Raw genomic sequence first — 16,944 nt, forward strand, 5'->3', positions numbered from 1 at the left:
CGACAAGAACAAACAGTATTTCTGCAGCAAGGAAGCCGAATAAGATGTACGCTTAAGAAAGGCTAAATAAACGCAGGTTACAAAAAAAAGAAGAATTTGAAACTCTGTTCTTGGATGAAGTATAAAGATGGATAATGGCAAAAGAATGAAAGCAAACTACAGAATCTCAGAAGTGGATAGTCTCTGGAAGGCGAAGATCCCTGGCCATTTTCGAGGAACCAGCATTGAAGACAAGGGATATTACACTATAGGCTTGGGTAGTATAAGAGAGGAGACTCAGAAAAACATCAAACAGCGGTTCCCATATTCAAAACAAAGCGTGCCTTCTCCCTTCCCCAGAAACCAAAACCACAAGTGGAATCCTATAAGATTACAAAATTGAGAATTTAATTTACTACATAACATTTTTTAAAAACAAAATCAACTACTTTCTGGGTCTGATAATGTAGATTTAAGGATTTCAACTGAAGCAATGAACAGTCCCAAATCCTACAAATAAAGTATCACAGGAGGGAGCTCATCATTATGTGGAAGCTGAGGAATCAGGCCACACTTGACATAGGATGCTTCGCGTGATTTGTTGCAATTATCACCCAGTTCTGACATTAGAATGTCATCCTATGCTGGTCAAAAGCATTACATACAAAGACACCTATGGAATGCTTAGTGATAGATCCAATGCACCACATTTCCCAATGTGAGTTTAATTATTCCTGTCTTAATCACTGTCTCCTTCCTTCAAATCAGGAAGTAGAAAACCCCTCCTTCTATCTCCATATTGAGGCTGAGTGAACTGTAACTGAATATCAAAATCAAAGATTTGAGGGACAGAGCAGGCTCAAACCAATCTTGAAAAGACTCATTCCTAGCTGTGTATATGACTTAGAGCTTCTATCTAGTGAAGCTCTGTAATAGACTGCTTCCAGCAAGCATCCTGCCTATGGACACCTAGATTAGTGACTTCCTGTCCTTAGGATTTAATGCTGCTGCTAACCTGACTGCCTGGTATATAAGCAAAGAAAAACTACTGGCATAGCTCGGTGAATCACTTCTAAAGTACAGTGGTTATCATGTTTGCTTTGTGCCAGTGAGATTTCTGTAGCACTCAGGGTCAATTCTGCCAAATAACTTTTGTTTATAAAGCTCTGTGTCTGCAGCCCTGAATTGTATACAGAATCTATTCCTGAGTTAGAGTCAGAAAATGTTAAGATTCTAAGACACATGAACAAGTACCTCAGATTTATCCTGACCTCATAAGAAACAGGACTAAGTTTTTGTCACGCAGCAAATTTGATATCTGTTTGACCACTAAAACTATACAAGCTGAACATCACCTATGGGTCATAAACTCTACATGGATGAGCCAGACAGTGCTTAATCTTGAAAAGTTCAGTCTAGTACCAAAAGACAGGTGGATTATGAAACAAATAAATCACAATGTAGAAACATGAACAGCAGTAAGAGCTCTCATGAGGTGCCAGTAAGTGCTGGAGCCTGCTGGGGTAGGGTACTTAGAAAAGGCTTCCAAAACATCCGTTTTGAAGAACAAGGAGAAACTGACCCAGAAGGAAAAACAGAGAAAGTAGGGGGAGGTTAGATATTATAACAGAAAACGGAGCTAAGCTGCAGCCTCATTGAAACATAAATCTTAAGTGATGCTACCAAGCAGCTACATGGGAGAGAAAATGCAGGAAAGATGTGGAAGGAATGTATCATGATTATTCTTAGAACTCATACTAAACACATAGGAGCTAATCATGAGGTCAGACCTATATTTTAGAAAGGGTACACCGGTATAATTCTAATGGTTAACAAAAGGAGCCAGCTTGTGACTAAGAATGTAAACAGGAAACCATTCAAAGGCAACTTACTAGTGTAGGATGGGTAAAGTATATAATGACAATGTGAAAAGCACCACTGCCATCTCTTCTGTGCTGGTAGAATTCCTCTGCTCAGTCCTATGCAGGGTGTGACCACTTCCAGCTAAATCAAGAACTGAGATGCTCAGGAAAGACAACTGAGGTGGCCATGTCTCGTTCAAGGCAGGACTTGGAGTCCTCCAATGTTTGGAAAGGCGAATATAAGCTGGTGGCCACACTGAAGGGATGCTGGGACAGTGGTGGGAAGTGCAAGCCAGCCAGAAATTCTCAAGTTCCTTGAAAATTGGAAGTCATCTGAATTATGTTTATCCTCTGACGCTTGAATATGGCACTTTGACCACAATGCCCACAGGCCCACCCTTTCCTACTTATAACTATGAGTCTAAGGGAAGTAATAAAGTACAGTGGAAAGTATGTTCAATCTCTTTCACTGCTCTGTCCCCTAGTAAACTTCTGAAATCCAACTGAAAAACAACCACCACCACCATTTAAACAATGAGATTGAAAAGAAATCCATTAGGAGGACAGCTCCTGTAACTTGTTACTTTCCTTCCAGTCTCTACCTTCTAAGCATGGATTCGATGCCTAGAGCTGCAGTACCGATCTAACAGGTATGTGAGGAACAAAATAGTTCAATGTCAACAGGAGACGGATGAAAAGGCACAACAATGAGAGGATCTACACTTCTAACTTCTGAGTGCCTCCTCCTAGCTGTTCTGAATCCCCTACCTCTCCACTGTTAATTAAGCAGTGCATTTAAATTACCTTGAAATGAGTCTTCAAGTGTCTCCAGGTATTTAGAAGTGACACCGAATTAAAATAATCAGTGAAGAAAAATAGCCGAACCTTTTCTTCTTTTTCTAATAACAAAGTACAGAAGAAAGCAATCTCTCGTCCAATCTCAGCAAAATGCCACAGGAAGTCCTATTATCTTTTACCAGAGTAAAGAGGCATTCATGTGTTTGGTAATAGTACAAGTACCATTTAATTTGAAGCTACAAACATTAGATATGAGCCATTGGAATTTTATAGCTAGTTGGGTGCACCTTCTGTTGTGTATAGACAGTTTCTAATGGAAAAAGCACATTTACCTTAAAAATCCTGTTTCCTTTTAGTATCAACATTAAAATGAAAATACTCACTTTCAAATGAAGTGTCATTTTACAACATGAGAAATTTCTACTCTACCAGAAAAGAGTTTGTCTGCCTATTTGACTCTCCAGGAAATCTTGTTTCCTTATTTATTTCAAAGGAAGAAAAAAAACAAACAAACAGTAAACCCTTGCTTTCAAGAGGATTATAAAAATAAGCCGATAAAACTTCAAAGTAAATAGCTGAGAAATAATGAATCTGACATTTTACAATAAAACTATTTGTATTTCAATGCCATAAATTTACTGTTGAATCAGCTAAGACTTTAAGAGGAGCAATATAAGAGCTTTAATTTTATGTATAAGCTTTCACCTTTAGAAAAACGTAAGTTTTACTTATTTTTGACGCACAGATATGTTCATTCATACAAATTAAGTCTCCCATTGCACCTACCCAGTCAAACTTTGTTCAGTTCCATTTGATTCTAAAGTTAGAGATGCTATGGAATTTTCTGGACTCAGTAAAGATGTTACAAACTCAGGCAAGGAGCTGTAAGAGAAGAGAGATCAACCTGTGGTGAAGAGCATCAAGGACAAGAGGTTTTTATGAATGAGGCATTTGACTGCCAATGCATTGCCAGTGGGTTCTAATTTATTGCCAAAAGATGATTCTGATTCTCTTGTAGTGGCTTCTAGTCTCTTACTACTGCAAAATCATATGCCACCTTTTTCAAACAATATAAAATTCCCCATCTTTTCTCTCAAGGAAACCCAACTTCTGATACATCCTCTGCTTTTTAGTCTTAGTCCCTGATCCCATCTCTCCATATATCTTCCTGTTTTTCAACATGAATTCTCATTTAGGAGCTCTTTCCTATGCCTACAAACACACAGGATAACAGTTGTCAGCTCTATTGTTCCTTCTGTGTATCATCCTAATTCCCAACTGCCTTTACCTTCTGAGCATTATCTGGGATGATACATTGTTATTGGAGAAACTAACAGTCCATGAGCCTATTTGGAAAAACAGCAATGAATTCACACAACTGCACTGACCCAGAGAAACAGACTAGCCAATGTATCTTATCCAACACCAGTCACTACTGTATGTTACCCTCTGGAGACTCTGAGTACCATGGTCTTGCAACAAGAGATTCTGCCTAACCTCTTACAGTCCCTCAAAGCATCCTGGCAGCTATGCCCAGAGACATCTCCAAGAAACAGTGGAGTCCTCTTTGGACATCTTGGTTCATCAAGGAGCTGGGTGTCCTGTTCTGTGACGTTCAGCCTGCTAGGTCATATGAATTATTCTACTGTGCAGATAACATTATAATTATAAATGATACCACTAAAATACATAGAGTTGTTAGGTACTGTTATGAACAAATTCCATGTCAACTAATTTGAAATTTTAAATGAAATAACTTTCTTAATGCATATATTTACAAAATTGTACTATGGAGATATTAAAAGCTCAACCAGGCCAATAACAAGTTACAAGATTAAGTTAGTAATAAAATGTATCCACAAAAAGAGAACCCTGGGACCAGATATTTTCACTGATAATTTTGCTAAACTATGAGAGTAATATTAACACTAGTTTTAAAACAATCCCCCCCCAAAAAAAAAGTTGAAAAGAAGGAAATTCTCTCAAACTCATCCAATGAAGCCACCTCTACCTTGATAAGAAAATCAGATAAGGATAAAGATATAACCAAAAGTAGAAAAACCATCAAAAACCAGAATCCCTGGTAAATACAGATTTAAAAATTCTCAACTAAAGACTAGCACACAAAAGGAGCATATACCATGATCAAGCCGGATTTATTATAGGGATATAAGAATGGTACAGTGTATAAATCAATAGATGCCATACATGACTTCATGGAACTTCATGTATATCTACTGTCACCATTTTATCTATGTAGTATTAGAAGTCTCAGCCAGAAGAATCAGGCAAGAAGAATAAATAGAAGGCACTTAGATAGGAAAGTATTATCCCTGTTCAGAGATGCTATGATCTTATACATAGGGAACCTAATAAATCCACCAAGAAAATGTAACAGAAATGGTAAGTAAACCTAGTAAAATTGTAGGACACAAGACCATCATACAAAAATTTATTGGCCATTTTTCTATCACTATATAAAGTACTTGAGATAAACAACACATGGGGAAAAAACTACTTTGGATCATAGTTTAGAAATCTCAGTCTATTCTCACTTGGTCCCATCACTTTGGGCTTGTGGTAGCAAATCATGGTGGGATAAAATCATGTGCCTCCTGGCCAAGAAGGCAAAAGGAGAGAGAAAGAGATAGAGTTGCTCAGTTTTTGAAAGCATGTTGTCAGTGGCCTAAAGAAATCCCATTGGGCCCTATCTAAATTTAGGGTTCTATCACTTCCCAATGACACCAATGGTTAGACCAAATTTTAAAATACAGGCACATGGAGGTAGAAAGACAGCTCAGAGGTTAAGAGCACTAGCTGTTCTTCCAAAGGCCCAGGGTTTAATTCTCAGTACCAATGGGGGCTCACAACCATCTATAAAATCAGTTCTAGGTCCAGGGTATCTGATGCCTTCTTCTGGTCTCTGTGGGCACCAGTCATACAAATGTGTGCATAGACATACATTCAGGCAAGACACTAATACATATAAGATTTAAATAAACTTTCAATTGATCAAAAACCTAAAAGGAAGAACTAAAATTACAAAACTACTAGAAGATAACAAGGGAAGTACTATAAGATTAAGACATCAGTGTAGACAATGACCTTTCTAGATAAGACTCTAAAAGGATAGACAACAAAATCAAAGTAGACAATTGGAATTATATCAAAATAAGAAGCTTCTTCATGCTGAAGAAAACAATCAATGACACCAAGAGAACTTGTGGGATGGGAGAAAGTAACTAATCATCCAACAAGGCAATAATATCACAATGAATAAGGAAAGCAACAGCATTTTAATGATAATATTCCAGGATTATTTTTGTTGAAAATAAATTTTCATGTAATATATTCTGATTATGGTTTCCTCTTCCTCGTCTCCTCCATGACCCTCCTGACCTCCCAGCCCTTTCAACTCCAAGCCTTCTTTCTCTCTCTAAGAAAACAGACAAACAGGGAAGACAAACAAGGATGAAACAAAATGAAAAAAACTAAAAAAGAAACAAACAGAAAAGGAACAAAGAAAGAACACAAAAATGCACACACACACACACACACACACACACACACAACCCATAAAAACACAAAATCAGAAATTACAACACACAAGCAAAAGATCAGTAGAACAAATAAGATAATAATTAATTAATTTAATTTAATCTTAAAATGTTCAAACAAAGCAATATTAGACACACACACACACACACACACACACACACATACACACACAAAAGAATCTCCAAAATGTCATTTAGTTCTTTCTGTGTTGGCCATCTACTTCTGGGCATGACGCTTGCCCTTATGTATGGATGCCAGTGAGACTCTGTTAGAGAAACCAACTTTTTTGTAGTAAGTGGTCATTAATTCAAGATAGCTTTTTGGTTGGGGATGGGAGCTTGTGTCTACTTCCCCATCTCAGTTCTGGAACTCTGTCTTGTTTGGACCTGTGCAGGCCCAATGCATGTGAGTTCCTATGTACATCAATCTGTTGTGTCTGGAGGACACTGTTGGTATAATCCATGCCCTCTGATTCTTAAAAGTTTTCCACCTCCTCTTCTTTAGCACTGAGGGGAGGGATCTGATAGATACATCCTATTTAGGACTGGATGTTTCAAGGTCTCTCATTGTCTGAACAAAATTCAGTTGTTGTTTTCTATCAGTTCCCATCTACTGAAGGAGAAAGCTTCTCTGATGAGAACTGACTGAGAAACTGATCTATGGGTAGAACAGATTGTTGTTAAAAGTCATTTTATCACTATGTTCCATTAGCAAAAAAAATATAATATTTGATTTTGCCCTAGGTCCATTGCCTTTCTAAGCTCAGCTTCTTGGCAACCCAAGCAGTGTCAGGTATTGGTTTCATCTCATGGAATGGGCCTTAAATCCAATCAGATAGTGGTTGGTTATGCCTACAACAGTTGGCCCACTACTGCACCACCATATCAAGCAAGGATGTTAGCATTGCAGATCAAAGGGTTTGTAATAGTGTTGGTGTTTACCTTTCTCCTCTGGTAGCATGCAGGGTAACTTCTAGTACCTTGAACACTATTCAATAGGGGTGAAGACCCTAAGTAGCCAATAGCTTGACTTCTATATGTTCAATGGGTCATGTAGGTGTTGTCTTCAGCAATAGAGCCTTGCCATTAGTTTATGGAGAGCTACCAATAGCTTTAGCAATGTTCTGAGTTGTTTACCAGTTTCTATAAGGCCCCATTGGCCAAACACTCAGATGTAACCTAATCCTAGCACTGGAAATTTCACTTGGTGGAAGAAGTGTCTATTTGGGGCTTTGTCTCCTTCATGATTTGGTGATTCCATTCAGATTTCCATGATGTATGTATCTATTTTGAGAAGTTTCTACTATAGTATGCCTCTGTATAAGCCTTTAAATGGCCCTTAGAGCAGCAATTCTCAATCAATAGGTCACAACCCTCCCCAACCCATCAGAAAACAGATATTTACATTATGATGATTTGTAACTGTAACAAAATTAGCTATGAAGTAACAATGAAAATAATTTTATAGCTGGGAGGTCACCACAACATGAGGAACTGTGTCAAAAGGTCACACATTAGGAAGGTTGTGAACCACTGTCCCTCCCCATATTCCCTCCCTTAAATCCTCTTCCTTCTCCTTTCCCATTTAATCCTCTCATTCCTGTTTCTCTCTACATGTTCTATTTCCCCTTTCTTGGGAGATTCTTTCCTCTCACATAGTTCCTTAACCTATAGCTAACCTTTGTGGTTATTCAAATAGTAGCATGTTTAGCAAAGGCTCAAAAGCTAGCATCCACATATAAGAGAATACATACCATATTTGTCTTCTAGGGTCTAGGTTACTGCACTTGGGATGATTTTTTTCTAGCTGTGAATTTCAAGATTTTGCTATATATTTTTTAAACATCTGAATTATATTTTATTGTGTAAATGTATCACATTTTGCTGATCTAGTCATCTATTGATGGACATCTTCAGTGTTTCCAGTTTCTGGCTATAATGAATAGAGCAGCAATTGAGCCACTCTGGTTGAGCAAGTATCTCTATAGTAGAATGTAGAGACCTTGAGGCATATGTGCAAGAGTGGTAGAGCTGGGTCTTAAAGTAGATCTATTCCCAGCTTCCTGAGCACCCATAACACTGATTTCTATGGTAGTTGTACAAGTTTGCACTGCCACCAGGAATGGATGAGTGTTCCTCGTATTTTACATCCTCACTAGCATGAGCTATTATTTGTGTTATTGATCTTGGCCATCCTAACTGGTATAAGATGAAATTTCAAAGTAGTTTTGTGTTTCCCTGATGACTAAAGATGAAGATTTCTTTAATGTTTCTCAATCATTAATATTTCAACTTTTGAGAACTCTGTTCAGTTATGTACCCAATTTTTTATTGAATTATTTGTTTTCTTGATGCCCAGTTCTTAGTTAGGGAAAGCATTTTCCCATTTATTTCCAGATGATGCTGTCCTTTGCCATACAGAAGCTTTTCAATTTCATGAGGAGAAAGCCTTTTTGCTGTGCAAATGAGTTCAAAGCTATTCCCCATTTTCTCTTCTATCTGATTCAGAGTATCTAGCCTTATGTTGAGGTCCTTGATCCATTTAGAGTTGAATGTAGTGCTAGGTGATAAGTGTGGCTCTATCTGGGTTCTTCAACATGAAGCCATCCAGTTTGATCATCCTATCTTTTTTCCAATGTGTATTTCTGGCTTCTTTATTTAAAACAAACAAACAAACAAACAAACAAACAAACAAACAAAAAACAGGTGTCCACAGGTGAATTGACTATGTCTAGGTCTTCAATTTAGTGGCCCTAATCAACATGTCTGTTTTTATCCCTGTACAATGCTGTCTTTATTACTATAGCTCTGTAGTACAATTTGAGAATGTGGATGGTGATACCTCTAGAAGTTCTTTTGTTATTTGGGATCATTTTACCTATCCTTTTTGTACGTGTGTGTGTGCTTGCGGGTGTGTGTGTGTGTGTGTGTGTGTGTGTGTGTGTGTGTGTGTTTTCATATGAAGCTGAAAATTGTCCTTTCAAGATCTGTGAAGAATTTTGTTGGAATTTTCATGGGAATTACATTGAATTTGTAGATTGCTTTTAGTAGGACGGTCATTGTTACTATATTAATACTACCAATCCATGACCTTGGGAAATCATTCCATCTTCTATTATCTTCTTCAATGTCTTAAACTTTTTATCATACTTTTTTTTTTTTTTATTTTGCTAGAGTTACCCCAGGTAACTAGAGGCTAGAATGAAAGATATTATTTCCCTGATTTCTTTCTCAGTCTGTTTGGCATTTGTACATAAAAATCCTATATATTTTGGGGTATTAATTTTGTACCTTGCTACTTTGTTGAAAGTATTTATCAGCTGTAGGGGTTTCCTGGTGAAGTTTTTGGGCCATTTGTATATACAATCATATATTCTGCAAATAAAGATATTTTGACTTCTTAGTTTCCTATTTGTATTCCCTTGCTCTCATTCAGTTATCTTATGCTCTAGCTAAGACATCAAGTACTATATTGAATGGTGTGGAGAGAGTGGACATCCTTGTCTTATCCCTGATTTTAGTGGAATTGCTCTGAGTTTCTCTCTGGGTTAATTTTAGCTGTGGGCTTGTTGCAAAACACCTTTATTATGTTGAGATATGTGTAGCACAGAACTTAGACAGTCTTATTAATAAAAAAACAAGCCCGGAGCCAGGTTTTGGGGATGAACACTGAAAGATCAGAGAAACAGAACCAGCCACAGCCACCTCACCTTGTCGATTCCTCAGCTGATCCTGTTTCCTCAGACTGGAAGCCTCTTGAGTCCTCATCTGAATGAATCTCAGCTGAACTGCTGCTAAAAGCCTAACAGCTTAACCAGGCTCTAGTTCCTGGTCCTCATGCCTTAAATAACTTTCTGCTTTCTGCCCTCACTTCCTGGGATTAAAGCTCTTGTTACCACACCTGGCTGTTTCCAGTGTGGCTTTGAACTCACAGAGATCCAGACAGATCTCTGCCTCTGGAATGCTAGGATTAGGGGCATGTGTACCACCATTTTCTGGCCTCTATATCTAGTAACTGTTCTGTTCTCTGACCCCAGATAAGTTTATTAGGGTGCACAATATTTTGAGGAACACAATATTACCACAGATATGTCTTTTGTATCCCTAATCTTTCCAGGACTCTTATCATGAAAGGGTTTTGGGATTTTGTCAAAGGCCTTTTCTGCATCTAATTAGATGATCATGTGGTTTTTGTCTTTTAGTCTGTTTATGTGGTAGATTACATTTATTGATTTACATTGTTGAATCATTCCTCCATCTCTGGCATGAAGACCAAGTAGTGATGGTAAACAATCATTTTGATGTATCCTTGGATTCAGTTTGCAAGTGTTTTATTGAGTATTTTTGCATCTGTGTTCATAAGGAAAATTGATCTGTAATTCTCTTTCTTTGTTGGGTCTTTAGGAGGTTTGTGTATCTGAATAACTGTGGCCTCATAAAAAATGAATTAGGCAGTGTTCCTTCTGTTTCTGTTTGGTGAAATAATTTGAGGAGTATTGGTGTTAACTCTTCATTGAAAGTCTGATAGAATTCTGCACTAAAACCATCTGGCCTTGGGCTTTTTTCTTTTTCTTTTCTTGGTTTAGGAGACTTTTAATGACTGCTTGTATTTTGCTAGGGGTTTAGGTCTATTTAGAATTACAATATCCTCTTTGAACCTTTTTTCTTTGATGAATATGTAGTATTCTTCTGACAGCTTGGGTTTGAAGAGTATTTTGTCTAGTATTAAAATGGCTATACCTGCTTCCTTCTTGTGTCCATTTGCTTGGAATATCTTTTTCCATCCTTTCACCCTGAGGTGATGTCTATCCTTGAAGTTAAGATGTGTTTCTTGGATACAGCAGAAAGATGAATTCTGTTACTGTTGTCTAATCTAATGTTAGGCTGTGCTCTTCTGAGAGGAATTGGGGGCAATGTTGTTAAGTCAATGAGCAGTGTTTATTTATTCCTATTGTTTGTTGTTATAGTGGGGATCCCCCTCCTTTTTTTTTGAGGTGGAACTTTTTTTCTTTATTATTATGTGTTTTAAATTTTATACATCAGCCATGGGTTCCCCTGCCCTGATCCCCCTCCTTTTAATTTACTTGTTGAGGATAATAATAAATTCTTTGTGTTTTCTTGGGCATGGTTAATCCCTTCAAATGACATGTTCCTTTTAGCACCTTCTGTAGTCCTGGATTAGTAAATACATACTATTTAAATTTGGTTTTAGCAGGGAATATTTTCTTTCTCTGTTCATTGCAATTGATAGTTTTGCTAGTTATAGTAGTTTGAACTGGCATCTGTGTTTTCTTAGAGTTTATAGAACATTTGTCCAGGCCCTTCCAGCTTTTAGAGTCTCCATTGAGAATTCGGGTGTTCTAAAGTGGCAGTTCTCAACCTTCTTAATGCTGTGACCTTTTTATACAGTTCCTTATATTGCAGTGACTCTCAATCATAAAATCATTTTTGTTGCTATTTCATAACTGTAATTTTGTTACTGTTGTAAATCATAATATAAACATCTGTGTTTTCAGATGCTCTTAGGCGACCTCTGTGAAAGGGTTGTTTGACCTTGGGTCATAATCTACTGGATGAGAACCACTGTTCTAATTTATCTGCTTTACATGTTTCTTAGTCTTTTCCCATTGCAGCTTTTGATATTTTTTTATTATGTAAGTTCAATGTTTTGATTATTATATGCCAAATGGACTTTCTTTTCTGGTTCAGTCTATTTAGTGTTCTATATGCTTCTTCTACCTTGATAAGTACTTCCTTCTTTAGGTTAGGGAAATTTTCTATGATTTTATTGAAAATATTTTGTGTGCCTCTGACCTTGGTTTCTTCTCCTTTCTCTGTTGCTATTATTTTTTGGATATTATGTGCCTGAATTTTTTCAGATTTAACCTTTTCTTTGACTGAGGTATCTATTTCTTCTACCTTGTTTTCAGCACCTGAGATTCCCTTTTCCATCCCTTCCCTCTTCCTCCCGTGGCCACTGGGGATCCTGGGTAGAGAATTTTTAGAGGTATTAGGCTGACACAAATGTATTGGGTGAGGAAGCAAAGCAAGGTTTGGCAGAGTCCCTGAGGAATGGAGGGAAGGCAGGAGGCAGGGCAGGAGGGAAGGCAGGAAGAGGACAGGCCCTTACAAGTGCTCTATACAGAACTGGAGAGGAAACTGGAGAGATGGAAGTGGTGGACAAGAAGGAGAGTGGAAATTGCCTACCTGCATCCAGATCATGTATGTCCACTGAGGATCCCAGTAAAGCTAATTGTGGGATTCTAACACAAGAAAACGAGGTCCTATGAAGGAGACTTTTCTTCCTACCAATCCTGAAAGCACTTTGAAAGTTTCTAGTTACAAAACAGATAGTATCAAAGACATTCTTAAACCATAAGAGAGATATCTAGCCATTTCTTCACAAATTTTGGTGCATTTTTGTTTTTGTAGTGGTCTTGGAGGAAGCAATTTGTATATTAAGTAAACTAAGATAAATGAAATAATTAGCATAAACAATGTTTGCTAGGAAATTCTACCGACTAGGAACGCCTACACTTTTTTTTTCCCTTTTGTTCTTTATTCCATTTTGGGCATATTAGCCTTTTAGAGTTCTAACCAGAATATAATATTTAACTATAAGCAGTTTATAAATACATTACATATAATATCAATATATATTTCTAAGCACAATCATGTGTCATATTATAATTACCAATTTATAGTCAAAGACAAGCATTTAAAGATACTAAATAACTTGTTAAAGGTCAAACTTGGCAAATGTCAGTCAAGACTTTGGATTACATCAGGTTCATGAATTTGGAGCATTCTGTTAGCCACTCTGCTATGAAACCTTACATTGAAAGCATGATTCATCACCCCAAAATTATTCCCCTGAGAACCAATCATCAAGTAAATGGTTTCATGCATAGACTTAATCTTTTGTGAGTCATGACCCTTTTCTGAGTCTTGGTCCTCATTCTAAGATTTTATTTTCTCTTGGCAAGTGCTGGGTGGTGATTGTGAAATCCTATGTGACTTTCAGCCATAACTTGTCTTAGACCTCAGGAAAGAGGTTAGTACAACAGTTCCAAATACCCTCTCTTTCATTTGCTCAGCTTTCTTCTGAGAGGATAAGTATGTAGTCCATTATTCGTGGAAGGCTCTTTTTTTTTTTTCACAAAAATTCCCCAGTTGAGATGGTGAACTATATGATTATCTTACCATCATATCATTGCCGACTTCTCAAAAATCTAGAGCCCCTGCCAAGGAAATAGGGGGCATTTCTTTGTGCCTAGCAACCTTGCCTTTAAGTCAGTCTTTCTTCCCCAGTTTTCATTCCATTCTGAGAAGGATCATTAATCTTAGTTAATCACAATCCTGTCTTACTATTCCAACTGAGGATAGATTATTAACTCAGGATGGACAATCATGACAACCCATCCCTGTGGGCAGTAGGTAAGTGATGCAAGAGAAGTCAAACCACTACTGAACTTAAAATAAGATCTGTTTATGCAGCAGCAATAATTTCTACCAAATGAAAGAAACTTCTACACAGAATGAGAAGAAGTGAACACCAGGGCTTAGAGTGAGTGATTATTGTAAAGCAGGTGATGGCATGTACCAGAGTGAGCAATAGTGCAGCCTAATAAACATGCTCTCCTGACTCGGTTCCATACATTTTAATTTAATTCTATCAGCTTTGCTGGTATCTTTGCATATATGCTAATAAACGCTTTTCATCTTATTTAATTTGAATTTAGTTTCTATAACTTGCAGATAAAAATATTCTGACACTTCATATCACCTGAAGTTCACCCTTCAGTGATTTATACAAAGATATGAAAAATGCAAATAATGCCCCATTTCCAACCTGGAAGAATGTCAAAGAGACATATATAGATAGATGGATACCTACAGGCTCATGTCATTTGTCCAAGAGACATATATAGATAGATGTATAGCTATAGGCTGGGTTTATTTATACAAAAGGCTCCATGCATTAATTGCTTTCTATTTAATATTTTCTTATTTTGGAATTTTAACATGTATATAGTAAGCTATCTTACACACACACACACACACACACACACACACACACACACACACCCTGAATTCAATTTTATAATCTTATATAATACTTATAATAACTTTGTTCTTGAAACAAAGCTTCATGAGGCAAATATTTCTACTTGTGGCATCATTCTAGTGTTTAAAGACTTCAGTTTTAGAACACTTCATTTCAGAATTTTTGATTAGGTATGTTTAACCCTGCCTACTTCTTCACATACATATACTTATATACATGTACATTTAATATTCAGTTGTGGGAAAAACACCAGGAAACAGTCACTTAAACCACAGTTTGTGGCAAGGACTAATTTTTAAATTTTCTGAAAAGTAAATCAGTTATATTTATCAAATGCTTTTAAAACTGCAAAATCCTTTTTATCTGCAGTAGTTTCAATGAGAAGGCTCATATATTTGAAGGCTTAGCCACCAGTGAGTAGAACTGTTTAAGATTATTAGTAGGGGGTTGTGGATTTAGCTCAGTGGTAGAGCGCTTGCCTAGCAAGTCCAAGGCCCTAGGTTCAGTCCTCAGCTCTGAAAAAAAAGATAAAAAAAAAAAAGATTATTAGAAGGTTTAGAAGGTGTGGGCTTGATAGAGTAAGTGTGGCCTTAGTGGAGGATGTGTGTCAGTAGGGAAGGTCTTTGAGGTTTCTAAAGCCCACATCAGGCCCTGGGTCTCTCTCTCTCTGCTTGCTGCCTATGGATGAGGATGTAAAGCTCTCAGCTTCTGCTCCAGCACCATGTCTTTTTGCCTGCTGCACTTCCTGCCATGATGATAATGGACTATCCCTCTGAAACCACAATCAAGCCCCCATTAAAGTATAAGAGTTGCCTTGGTCTTGGTGGCCCTTCACAGCAATGGAACACAACTAAGACAGTATCATTTAAGGTAGATTTAGTGACAAACAAGTTAAGGGAAAAAAGGAGAGACCCCACATGAGTGAAAGTTATGCAAAAGAGAGAGATTCAAATGAGAGATCTGGGCAGTGGTGGTGCATGCCTTTAATCCCCGCATTTGGGAGGCAGAGGCAGGTGGATCTCTGTCAGTTCGAGGCCAGCCTCTTCTATAGAGTGAGTCCCAGGAAAGGCACAAAGCTACACAGAGAAATCCTGTCTCAAAAAACCAGAGAGAAAGAGAGAGCGAGAGTGAGAGAGCGAGAGAGAGAGAGATTGGAAGAGCAGAAGTACCCATGTCTTCTTAGATTAAAATAAATTCTGGAACTAAGTGTCAGAACCATCAGAGACCAGGCAAGTCCAGGAACATCAACACTAGGAACACTGGAGACTAGCAGAAGTCTGTTTGCTCCACTTTCCAGGTTCCTTAAAGGCCAGTCTTTGGTTATGCATTTCTGTCCACGGCTACTCCACCCACTGGAGGAAGGGAGAAGGCAGCAAAGGCAGAATCTGCAGTGTTAATTCTTATCTCAACAGTGCTTTTGACTGCCCAATCCACACTCATTCCTCTAGCACTCCTCTCTCTCTCTTTCTCTCTCTCTCTCTCTCTCTCTCTCTCTCTCTCTCTCTCTCTCTCTGTCTCTCTCCTCCCTCCCCCCCCCCCCCCCGTCTCTGTCTGCCAAAGATTCCTCTTCTAACACTAACAAATACTCTGATAAAAGTGCCAAGCCTTCTCACTGCCTTCACACTGGGAAACGGAAGCTCCACGCAGGTCACTGCATCAAGAAAGAAAACCTTGTTTTGCAGGCTACTGCTACTCACGGAGGTCAGTGCTTCTCAAACTGCCCATAGGGAAAGGGCACTAACATTTGCTTCTCATATGCCATGGATGAAGTCGTTGGTGAAATGTAATAAGAGTGAGTTGGTAAAAAATTAAATTAAAAAGAGCACCCTCTGCAAACTTCGATTTATTATCACATGCAATCATCACAGAATTTTCAACACCAATGTGACAGGAATATTGCAATACTCCCTTTCGGTGCACTGGCGACAGCCTTCAAACTGTTATCCTGCTTTGACTTGTAGTACTCAAGATGGTACCCACTCCTGCCCCAGGTCTGCTTTATATAGTCCAAGAGGCTGTACCTCCCTGTCTTCCTGACTCTGTGATGCCTGACTTTGGACCCCCCTTCAGCCTTCTCACCAGTAGAGTAACCTGAGCCTTGGTGCTTGACCCCTGTCAGTTCTTAATGGCTTTGCCCAGAGGAGGGGAAGGAGAGACCTGTGAACTCTTGTATCTGAGCACACTAGGAAAAGCAAAAGATCATATGTCTCCTATCACATGTCTCCCAGGTCCATTTCTACTTCTCCTTATTAGACAATCTCAGTCACCACAGATAGGATAGAATTCCATTTTCTACCACTTTTCTCCAGCCCCAAAGAGCCATACTTACTCCGTGACAGGAGAAACATTTCTCCCTTGTGTATTAATGAGTGGCACTAAGCGAAACAGTCGGTCAAGAGTTTGCAAGAAAGTTGATATGTCAGAATTGTTGGGCACATCACTGCCCCTTCCCTTCCATGTCTTCTAGCTACACATTAGTTTGAGACCAGAGTCCGATTCTCCCTGGGATTCTGCAAATTGCTGAGTTATCAGGTAAAAGATGTCCTGTGAGATTCCGGGACTTAATATTAGAGGCCATTTGACCCAATTATAAGGCTAGCACTTTTATCAATGGAGAGGATGAAGCAATTAATTACTTTTGAATGTGCTTCTCTGCTTCATTCTTTAACCAAGGAACTTC

The sequence above is a fragment of the Onychomys torridus genome, chromosome 12 (genome assembly GCF_903995425.1).
Source record: "Onychomys torridus chromosome 12, mOncTor1.1, whole genome shotgun sequence".
In the NCBI taxonomy this organism is placed as follows: Eukaryota; Metazoa; Chordata; class Mammalia; order Rodentia; family Cricetidae; genus Onychomys; species Onychomys torridus.